Source organism: Periplaneta americana, chromosome 10 (assembly GCF_040183065.1).
Source record: "Periplaneta americana isolate PAMFEO1 chromosome 10, P.americana_PAMFEO1_priV1, whole genome shotgun sequence".
Classification (NCBI taxonomy): Eukaryota; Metazoa; Arthropoda; class Insecta; order Blattodea; family Blattidae; genus Periplaneta; species Periplaneta americana.
Genome location: NC_091126.1, coordinates 181,231,848 through 181,242,876, shown reverse-complemented (window position 1 = coordinate 181,242,876; position 11,029 = coordinate 181,231,848). Strand labels below are relative to the sequence as shown.

General features: G+C 37.2%; 1 long non-coding RNA gene across 9 annotated transcripts in view; it reads left to right on the top strand.

Annotated features, from left to right (window-relative positions):
* Nucleotides 1-10,223: 10,223 nt before the first annotated feature.
* LOC138708217 (uncharacterized) overlaps nt 10,224-11,029 on the top strand; it is a 50,692-nt gene continuing 49,886 nt past the window's right edge. The window contains exon 1 of one of the 9 annotated variants that reach the window (XR_011334635.1): nt 10,224-10,330. This is a non-coding gene — a long non-coding RNA (uncharacterized lncRNA). The other 8 variants (XR_011334632.1, XR_011334633.1, XR_011334636.1 and 5 more) reach the window with 8 other exon arrangements.

Here is an 11,029-nt window from a genome sequence, read left to right as displayed (position 1 = left end):
TACCAAGTACATATATTATCATAAGCCGCTTTTAAATCTAGGCAAATTAAGTCCGTAATCTCCCCTCTATTTCTGGCTAGTGTAATATCAGTTAAAAGAATTGCAAGGCAATCATATGTAGAAGAATTTTTTTGAAAACCAAACTGTAACCTAGGCATTTGATGATTTCTATGAAGCCAATATAAAAGTCTATTCTTTAAAATATGTTCAAATAATTTCCGAGTGCATGGTAAGAGGGAAATGGGACGATAATGTTCTGGCACCTCAGGCGTTTTATTAGCCTTTAATATTGGTTTTATTAATATATACTTCCATGCATCCGATACCTCTTGTGTGCGAAGAATATAATTGAAATGTTGAATTAAGAGGCGAAATGCTTCGTCTGGAAAATGTTTAATCATATCATATGTTATCTCATCCTTTCCTGGACTTGTACTCCTAACTGTTTCAAGCACAATCTCTATTTCTCCTTTTTCAATAGGGTGTAATAATATGTGGTCACTGAAACTCAGATCACTCTGAAAGGTATATGGAGAAACACTCACTGTAAGGGGACATATGTGCTGCTTGATTTCTTCTATTGTTTTCCAGTTGAGTGGTGTTAAAATCTTGTTTTGACCGAGTCTATTGCTTCAAGCTCAGATATTTTGAGGTGATCCCAAATTAGCTCTATGCCGTATGTTACTATTGGCATTATTTTTGTCCGGAATAGTTCCATGGCTGTTAGGGAAAGTCTTCTCAGATCCATTATAGTGTGTATTCCCTTTATGGCTTCCGTAGTCCTCTCGCGGATATGGCCGGTTGTCTGCAGGGTGATCCCTAGGTACCGGAAATAGTTGACTCTCTGGAGTTCCTCTCCTTCCAGGGTTATTTTGTCTTCCGCTGCCATTCTTCCTCCTTTCCTGAAAATCATCATAACAGTTTTGTTTTTGTTGATTTTGAAGTCGTTGTCTGTTGCCCAGTCCTCTAGCCTGTCTACTGCTATTTGAAGGTCCTCTCTCTTGCTTGAGCCTAAGACCATGTCATCGGCGTACAAGATTATTGTGACGTCCAATCCTTGTGTTATGATGTTTACATCAGCTGTGGCAATGTTGAACAGCGTCGGACTCATTGGGTCACCCTGCAGTACTCCATTTGTTTGGGTAATGGGGCTTGATAGGCATACTCCATCGTTTATTACTATCACGTTTTTTGTCAGAATTTTCTTAATGATTTGCTCCATTTCGTTTTCTTGCCCTGTTATATTCCTTAGCTTTTGCAATAACTTCTCTCTGTTTACTGAGTCAAAAGCTTTTTCGTAGTCTATGAAAACGGACATGTATTTTCCTTTGCTGAGTCTCAAGGTATTTTCGATGTTTTCCATTAGATATTTCGCAACGTGTAATGTCCCTTTCCCCCTCCTGAACCCAAATTGTTCCTCGGGTATGTATTGATCTGTTTCTTCTATTAATCTCTGATTTAGTATGGTGGAGAAGATCTTGTATATGTTGCTCTCCAGTGCTATTCCCCGGCATGAGTTTGGATCCTCTAGACTTCTTTTGCCTTTGTACAGTATTTTCATCGTCGATATCTTCCAGCTTTCTGGTATGTAACCCTTTTCCAGACATTTATTAAATATTTTCGTCCAAATTCCCACTAGTTTATCTCCTGTTTCTTTTAGGTTTTCATTGAAGATGCTATCTGGTCCTGGGGCTTTCTTATTCTTTGCGCGTTTTATGGCTTCTTTTACTTCTGTGTCTGTTATTGGATGGATGGGGGTCACTTCTTCCGTTTGGTTGTTTGAATAAGCTTCCTCTGCTTCGTTTTTGTTGAGTAGGCTCGTGAAATGTTATTTCCAGGTAGCGATTTGTATTCCTGCCGCTGAAACTTCAGATATCTGCTTCTGTGCTGCGAATGGGTTTTTCTGCGCTTCTTCCGCTTGTTTCTTTGCTTGTTCTTCTATGTAGTTGTTTTTCTTTTCCTTAACTATTCTTTTGTAGTCCTTCCTTTTTTTCTGAGTACAGTCGCAGCGCTTCTTTCGTACGACTTTGTTTCGCTGTATGTAATTGGTTCAGTGCCTCCTTTCTCCGTTCATAGCACTCTCTGTCGAACCAGGGCTTGGCTATCCTTTTCCTTTGCTTTATTTGGGTTCCTCTTATGTATTCCACTACTGTTTCGAGTGCGTATTCTATCTCTTCTCTGTTTATTTGATCTGTAGCTATTTCCAGTGTTGCTGTTCTTTGTTGAAGAAATGTTTGGTTTAACCTTCTGGTTCGTGTGGACTCGGTTTGCTCGTTCCTTGCGTTGTCTGTTTCTGTTCTTGATATTTTAAATACCGTGACCACTGGTTTTCTTAGCGGCGATTCATTGCTGTGGTATAGAATTTCTTGTCCACAGACTTTTATGTTCTTCCCTCTATAGAAAACCAAGTCTATTGTGCTTGCTCCATTTGGCGCCATGTATGTTATGTTGTCTTTTTTATTCACTAAGGTGAAGCCTACTTCTTGTAGGAGTTCCATCATTAGCGATGTTCTGTTGTTGGGTTTGTCCAGCCTGCAGTTTAGGTCTCCCGCTATAATTACATTTTCTTCCTTTTTTTACCATAGATATGGCTTTTTCCACGTGTTCTATTGCATCTTCTGTTTCTTTCGTTGGGTTTATGTACATTCCTATTATCGCGAATCTATCCGTCTTGATTATGGTCATGTTTTCTTCGGTGTATTTCTCTAGAATTTTGCCTATGTTATCTTTGTACATACAGGTTACCCCTCCTTCTGGTCTTCATTTTTCTTTTTGTTTTGCTAATGCGTGTAAACTGTAGAAGTTTGGTATGCCTACTTGTTCGGTTATGAATGATTGTGTTGTGATTCCTAGATCGAATTTTTTCCAGAATTCTTCTTGTGTTGCACTTAAAATAGTCTTAAGTCTTTCCACGTTCCACAATAGTATATTGCCGGTCTATGGTTGGATTTGTGTCGTGCAAGATTATTCAAGGGACCCTCCTTCTTGTTGTCTTTCTCGAAAAAAAAACGATATATTTTTACTAGGACTCCATTCGGCCAGAATTCTGGGTTTTTTGTGTTGCTTAGGTAATTGAAGGGTATTCCGACTTTGAATGCCTTTGTTGTTCCTCTTGTGTGTATTTCTTCGCATTCGACGTCTCTATTTATTCCGTTTCTGTTTAAGAATCGGATAATTGCTTCCGTTCTGGTACTTGGTTTTAATCTGCCTACGAATAGCCATGCTGTCCTTTCTTTGGGTTGTAGTTCAACTTCAGTCTACCTTGTTCCGATGACGACTGAATTTCCTTTTTTCCTTCTCACTGTTGTCCAATTTCCTTCCTCTTCTTCTTCTCTTTCGTGGTTCTCGTTCTGTTCGTTTTCTGCGGTTTCCCATGACGTCTCCTGGGTCCTGTCGTTGAACTCTGGCCCTCCTTCTGGATCTTGATCAGACACGATTGTGCTATCGTAGAGAGTAGTTCGTTAGTACGTCGCGTATACTTATATTAAGTATTTATTACAACGGTATATTAAATTAGAGCTATATTCTCAAAAGTTTATTTGCTTTATATTGTAACCATTATCGTAAATACATAATTAATAAGTGTTTCACAATTAATTCGTATTAGTGTGGTTTTTCCGGACACGGACCCCAGCGCCAACATGGATAACGTAATGGCTGACACTTCCCAACAAGAATTGAAAGAAACAAACAAAATCTACACAGATTTCCAAGAAAATTCAGCAATGGAGATACTCACTCTTCCTGTCGAGGCCAATCTAAATTCAGGTAATATGACTTGTACTCTTGCTGTGGTACAATACATCGGAACATATGGTTCAAGCAACTCCAGAACCTGGAACATTTATATCATCGACTGGACAACTCTACACTATTCAACCCTATAAAAGAAATCATCCCAACGATGAAAATGACTACCAAACACCGAAAAAGACGGCAACACAACGAACCCAACCTACTTTCACAATTACCACATCAAACCAATATGAATCACTAACAGAAACAACACTAAATGCACCAGAATCACATAGCAAAATTTCTGACCAACCGACTACTGCTGCAACAAAGATAACAAATATAAATCAACCAGGTCCATCTGGAGTTAAGGCCAAACCAAGCCATTCAACAACCACCACAGGCAAACCGTCTCCTATTGTACTCGTAACAAGAGTGCCTACAAAAGAACTTCACACTACCTTGGGAAATTTTATACAAAACAATGAGTTTCAATACACAAGACAAGGTTTGAAAATATTCACAAATACTCAACAGCACTACACAGCGATCATTCAATTACTAAACGACAAAAATTACCAATACTTTACATACGGTCAACAAGACAAACAGATCCACAAAGTCATGTTAAGGGGTTTACCCCCTACAATAGAGTCAGACGAAATCAATGATGAGCTACTTGCACTGAACTATCCCATTACAAGCATCCGACAGCTTACTAAATCGATCAGAACAGACTCCCAACACGAATTGATCAAACTACCATTATGGGCTATCACTTACAAACATATTGACAACGTTCCTGATATCAAAGGACTTCGTGGATTATTACATTATCGGGTTACCATAGAGGATTATATTGGAAAAACAGGACCAATTCAATGCTACCGGTGCCAATCGTTTGGTCATAAAGCACAGTGGTGTACAGTAACTCCTCGATGTATGAAATGTGCAGGAAATCACTTTTCATACACTTGCACGAATCCAGCCAACATACCAGCGACATGCTGTAATTGCAATCAAGATCACCCCGCAAATTACTCCAAATGTCCGATTAAGGTGAAACTCACTGAAAACCATCTTATCAAAACGAATTCCCAGACTACCAACTCAATTCCACAAAAAAGTGACTTCCCACAACTACCTAAAACACATAAAACATTTGCATGGACACGTCCTTTGACAAACCAAAAACAGGAAGCAACTAATGATACATCTACCAGTGAATTACTAAAAGATTTACTCAACATTCTTCAGGTAGTCAACATTAGAGAGCTCTTAAAAAAAATAGCAAATCTGTTTATCCAACTCAAAATGACACCCAACGTCATAGATAAAAGCATAATTATCTGGAACTTTGTTTCTACGATACTCGACAAAATACTACCAACTGAATCTACAAAACAAAAACAACAGCCATAAATAGAATATACTATCACCGCACACAACCACTAAAAATTATGACATGGAACGCTAACGGTGTACAACGTGACAAATATCTTTTACCTACGTTTCTTCAACAACATGACATTGATATACTATTGATCACAGAAACCCATTTAAAGCCCAATCAACGATTTTATATTTCGAAATATGTAACATATCGCACGGACGGCCCAAATGCACCACATGGATGAGTAGCTATACTCATAAAATCTGCAATTGTACGTAGCTATGTCCATTCTCCCAATCTACAATATTTACAGGCTGTGCTTATATCAATCAACTCTGTAAATGAAAGAATAATAATTGGTTCCGTATATGCACCACCCAGTGTACCACTGACCGAAAAAGATTTAAACTGCCTTGTTAGAACAATATCCGTCGTTCATTATTGGAGGTGATTTCAATGCTAAACATATAAATTGGAACTGCATATTAAACACTCAGCGCGGGAAAACGCTACATAAACATGCCAATGACCATGATTATAATATATACGGGCCATTAACTCCCCCACGCGTCAACTGCCAACCTGATGTCTTAGATGTATTCCTACATAAATCTGATGCACCTATAAATTATGTAACCACTATAAATTAATTAAACTCTGATCACAATCCGGTGCTAGCAATAGTTGATTTGAAACCACCTGAAGTGCCATACAATGTGAGATCACCAACCACTGTCAACTGGAGAAAATACAGAAATATCCTTGAAAATTCTGTTCCAGGTAACGTAGAAATCAACACTGAGTTAGAACTAGAAACGGCATGTAAAACCTTAACTAATACCATCAGACAGGCACATATAACTTCGCAGGCAACAATAGCTAGTCGTAATATACCTTCAGAATTCCCGGAATTAATTGAACTATTAAGAAGAAAACGAAAGGCCAAACGTTTAAAAAATAAATACCATCGAAGATGTGACATAGCACAATTTAATTTCCTAAAGAACTACATTCACAATAAATTATTAGACCTACGTATCGCAACTTTTGAACGAGATATCTCCATTGCTGAAAAGGACAACAAAATTTGGAACATAACTGAACGCCTAATTCATAACAGGAATTCCTATAATCATCCCATACTTGGACCAAATGGGCCGGTTTATTTACCAACAGAAAAAGCTGAAACAATTGCATCCACATATTTTCAACAGTTCCAAACATATCAAGATCATCCAAACTACATACAACAACACGCTCATATCCGACAAACAACAAGGCAGTTCTTCCAAACCTATCCAAATGGGTTAATTGTGCACACCACACCTTCTGAAATTAGGAGTTCTATCAAAAAAGCACCACAAAGAAGAACACCCGGATACGATAAAATAACTTACCAATGCCTGAGAAACCTACCGAGAAACGCTCTGACTCACCTTACCAAAATATACAATAGTGCACTAAAACTCCAAACGTTCCCACAACTATGGAAGACTGCAAATATAATTTCAATTCCCAAACCCAGAAAAAATCCACAACTGCCACAAAACAGAAGACCGATCAGTTTGCTTAGCACACTTGGAAAAATCTACGAAGGAGTGATATATAACAGACTATATCCACATCTACAGCGACATATACCCGATGAACAATTTGCATTTATGTCAGGACGAAGCACAACAACGCAACCTCTCCGCTTAACTGAAACAATCACCACTGCTTTCAACAACAAACAGTATGCTGCGATGATGTTACTTGATGTTAACAAAGCTTATGACACTGTATGGCATACAGGTCTATACTATAAACTGATTCAAGTTGGAACAAACCCAAAATTAATACACCTTATTAAGTCATACCTTTCCAACAGAAAATTTCAAGTTTTACATCAAGGTGCCTCATCAACAAAGTATAACATATACGCAGGTTTGCCACAAGGATCCAAGCTATCACCTATACTTTATAACTTCTACTCAGCAGATATCCCTACACAACCATATATTCACACGTTTCAATATGCCGACGACACCGCATTTTTATCAACCGCAGAAAACCTACCATTTGCAATCAATAGACTACAAAACTTCTTAAATAATTATGAAACATGGACCTACAGATGGAAAATTAAAATCAATCCCCTTAAAAGCTCTGCAATCATTTTTCAAAAACGACAAGCCCAACCCAGGACCCGACTCAAATTATTCAATATATACATCAACTGGACCCCAAAAATAAGATATCTGGGAATAACTATGGATAAAACACTAATTTGGAACCAACATGTCACTCAGTTAACAGGAAAAGCCATGGGTAGATTTCTTCAATTATATCCACTATTTAAAACTCCAGCATTAAAACATAAAACTAAATTACATGTCTCTAAAGCCTTAATTCGAAGTATGATAACATACGCAGCACCAGCTTGGGCATATGCTAGCAAATCCGTCATGAACAAGATACAAGTTATCCAAAACAAAATATTGAGAACCATTCACGGCAGTGGATGGGGAACAAGTACACGACAACTTCATGATGACCTCCGAATATATACAAAAAATCACAACTAAACTCTATCACAAGGCAGCACTCAACAACAACAAACTAATAAATTCTCTTGGCAGATATGATATAAACAGGAAATACAAACATCGCCGACCCAAACAACTACTCGCATAAACTCAATCCATCGAAATGACATACACAAGATGTATACTATACTCATTCAGAGCCACCTACCATAGTTGAAACAAATTTATATTCCGTTGGACGCATTCGTGTCGACGGAATTTAGTTACCATGCGGATACCAAAGATTATAATATGCTACATAATTGAAGAGGAAGGGTTGATATCAACGAGTTAGATACTATAGAGAGGACAAAGACCTCAGAAAGTTGAAGGCAATTGAACATTGGTCCGCCATGTTTCGGTTAGTCAAAACAAAGGGGCGTGGCTCGGATGTTGTAGGAAATGACTGTGACGAAGTTAGTATTGTGAATTGAGTTACATATTAAGACTATGTTAATAAGTAAAAAGTGAAATATACACAAAACTTTACGTTTTATAACAGCTGTAGGCCTATGTTTTATTAGTTTCACTAAATATAGCCCAGATATTAAATTACAAGCTATACTCGATGCAACCAAAGCAAAGCACCTAAAGACGGATGAATTTAATCGGAAGAAGAAAAATAAATAATTTTTTGACTTCGTCACAAATTAAATTACCTTACAGCTAATCTAACCTAATATGAAATTATGTAATTCAGTGCTCACCAGGTGATATCAAGAGAGACGACGTATGTAACTAATAGTAGTAAAATATAGGAAAGGTAGTGGCGAAAATTAAAAAAAATATATATATATATCCAGTAATTAAGTTATTGAGAAAAATGCATTTGAAATTGGAACTAACATAGAGAACTTTTGAAAACTGAAATTATTAAAACTACAAATAACCTCTTAGCATGCAACATAATAATTAAAGAATGACACTAATAGAAAGTTACTCACGATCATAACTCATGACAATCGTGTAGTCTAATATAATTTGAAACAAGCATTGATCTGACACGTGTCTCGCAACTAGGCAGAGGCTTTTGCAGAATAAAATTGTTCTTACAATTTTTTGAACAATAATGACAAATTGTGTGTGATGCAAGTGCTAACTTTCCTCTTTGTTAACAAAAAGGGCCCTACGCATTAATAAAAAGAAAATTGGAGTAGGCCCTATAAACACAATAAATACTAAACTCTTGATGGTACAAACTTATTAACACAGATACTTCGCTTATGCTCAGTCCGACTTATCTTAATATTCTCTGCGGCAATGGTACCTGTATCGAGAGGGTTTCATTATCGAGCAACGAATATTATGATTTACGGTACATTTCATTTAAATCCGAGGAAATGAGACATTTTTGGAAATTTAAAGTCTTAATTATTACTTTTTCATTTATAAATCAACTTTTTACAAAACCTATAGCGAAATGTTTAAATTAAATATTGATGTATCTGAAAAATATAATACATGTACCAACTCGTTGCAGTGTACCTTTGATAAGCACCCCTTGCGGAGGCTGGCGGTACTATAGACCGCCATGTTTTTTAGGGAATAATCCATAGTACTGTTGACCTCCGCAGGGAGCGCTTATCAGATGTCTTTAGCCTCTCTATAGTATCTAACTCGTTGGTTGATATCAACTGAAACTCTAACCAATCAACAAGATAGACGACTTGTGGATCTTGATTGTTCTTCTGCTGTGGTGTCGCTCCTGTTGCGGCACCTCGGTCGATGTTCCTCTGTGGTTTGTCGCTCTTGGTTTTTTTCCTTGTGTTCTGGTATAGGTCTATTTGTTTTTCCATTGGGGGGTGGGGGTTTTGTTTTTATCGTTGCTGGTCTCTCCAGGTGTTGTTTCATTTCATGACTTATTGTCTCTCTTATTTTATTTGTGATCATCTTGTCCATACTGCTTCTCATTTGGGCCATGCTGGCTTCCATGTGTGTCTTTAGTAGTTCTACAATCTTCGTCTCCATTTCTGCAGTCTTTAATATTCTGGGCTTGCATTCCGCGCATAACCATGTCAGTTTGCAGTTTTTCCTTTTGATATCGAATTCTCCTCTCGTTAGTCCACTGCATTCGAAGTGCCTCCACATATCGCAGTTTTCACATTCTATAGCGTTTTCGTTGTTTTGGACCTGCTTCCGGCAGATGTCGCATATTGTCTCTTCCATCTCTCTGGCTTCTGCTCTCTGGTTCCAACGTCACTTCCGGTTCTTGGTCGTCCTCTCTGGTTTTTTTCTCCCTGATCAAAGCGTTACTTCCGGTTTTTGGTCGTCCATAACCTCTCGTGTTGGGTGGTTAGGATCATAGACTTACTAAATAACCAAATTTTATTTTTTTAAATTTTGATTTATTAATATTTAATTATTTTACTGAAATTTTTTATTAAATTATTATTTATTTGTGTATAGCAGCTCCTACTCCGGTATCTGCTTTAGTTCATTCTTCAACATTGGTTACTGCAGGTGTTTTTTTTTATTAATTCGTTTTAGAGCGTTAGCATGGATAAATATATATAAATTCATTCTGTGGTTCTAGAACTTTCGATGTTTCCTATAGATGTCGCTACAGTCGTCAGTTTCAAGATGGTGTTTGAAATGTTTACGAAATAATTAGGAAACGCAGTTTCATGTCTGCAAGGTGCTCAAACTCTCAAAACTGACGGTAAATTTAATTTTGTTTCTTAAAATAAAAACCTTTTGTTTATATATATATATATATATATATATATATATATATATATGTAATTGCCACAAACAATCTTGACACAAGAAAATCAGGGAGGACCAACGAGCACAGAATACATAGAGTAGACAAGAACAGCTTGGAGGTGAAGCTGGTCTTCGTGTACAGTCTCCATCATGATCCTACCAAAACATTGGCTCCCGCTTAGCACATGGACAATTGATTGTGTTGTTGCATCGTTGTTTTAATTCAGTAATGAACTAATTTCAAGATGCTTACATGTGCTGGCTGGATATGGCTGCAGAAACAGGTTTTCAAAGAAAATTGCTGGAATAAGGTTTTACAGGTAAATTTTGCGTGTGTGGAATGTACTTATTACCGGTATAGTAATGAATGATTTAGCCTAGGTTAGTCGGTTAGATTCGTATTGTACGCGTATTAGTTTGATTAAGAGAAAGGATTACTGTATTGATATTATTGTAATTAAATCAGACTTACGCTTTGTAGACTTAGCAGTTACGAACTAAACTAACCTAACAACCCAGGTTGGAAGTTTGTGCCGCGTGCTATTTTCAATTTTGGAAATGCATAAAATTTAAAAAATCCCTGTGTTAAAGCAGTCAGAAAGGTATATCATGCAACTCATATTTTTTT